The sequence below is a fragment of the Arachis ipaensis genome, chromosome B02 (assembly GCF_000816755.2).
Source record: "Arachis ipaensis cultivar K30076 chromosome B02, Araip1.1, whole genome shotgun sequence".
In the NCBI taxonomy this organism is placed as follows: domain Eukaryota; kingdom Viridiplantae; phylum Streptophyta; class Magnoliopsida; order Fabales; family Fabaceae; genus Arachis; species Arachis ipaensis.
This window is the reverse complement of record NC_029786.2, coordinates 105693844-105694809: the sequence shown is the minus strand read 5'-3', so window position 1 is coordinate 105694809 and position 966 is coordinate 105693844.

The following is a 966-nucleotide window of genomic DNA, read 5'->3' as shown; positions in this document are numbered from 1 at the left end:
CCAATCTCAAAATTGAAAAAATTGATTTTGATAGTATTATTTTAATTTTAATTTAGTTAAAATTTAATTTTAATTTGTTATTTTTGTTTTTTTGGTTTAAATTTAAATTTAAATGTTCTAACTTTAAGGAGATATAATTTTAAATATATAAAAAGAATTTTGAGACATAATTTCTAAAAATAATTATTACAATAAATAATGACAAATTAAAAAATAAATTATGATAGATATTTAATTATATTATTTTATATATTTTTTTAATATATCTAAAATAATAAGACAATACACAAAATATTTTTAGTATACATCTAAAATTCATTTAAATAAATAATGACGGATTAAAAGATGAATTATAATAAATACCTAATTACACCAATACAATAATATCAGTTGAAACTCAAATCGTACACACCTTCGATTTATTTAGAAGCAAGCCCTTTACTTATGCTATTGCCATTGAAAGATTAACTTATATAAATTAAATATGATCTGATATTTTGATTCATTAATTGTAAAATAATTATTTTATGATAATGAGTTATAGCTCAAATGGCATAATCTCTTCATATTCTCTCAAGAGGTCATGGATTTGAGTCTTCTGGTAAAAAAAATATTATTTTATTGCTAAAGCTTCTATAATTTAATAATCAAATTAGGCTTAGAATCTTTCGAATTTTGCTAATCACATTAATTATATGCCATTTAAAATTTATTTGATTAACAAAATTTTCAATTACAGACTGGAGTTATATACATTTCTTTTGTTGGGGTCAACTTAAGTACATGTTTTAATAATAATAAAAAAAACACTATTTCACAAAAACAATAATTCAGATGTTTTGTTAGCGCAATTAGAATCTGTGGAGATTTATACAACTACATTAATTAGTTCCGAAAAAAAATATTCTAACATCTCATTTTTTAAAAAAATAAGGCATTATATACGTTAGATTAATCAAACGATTA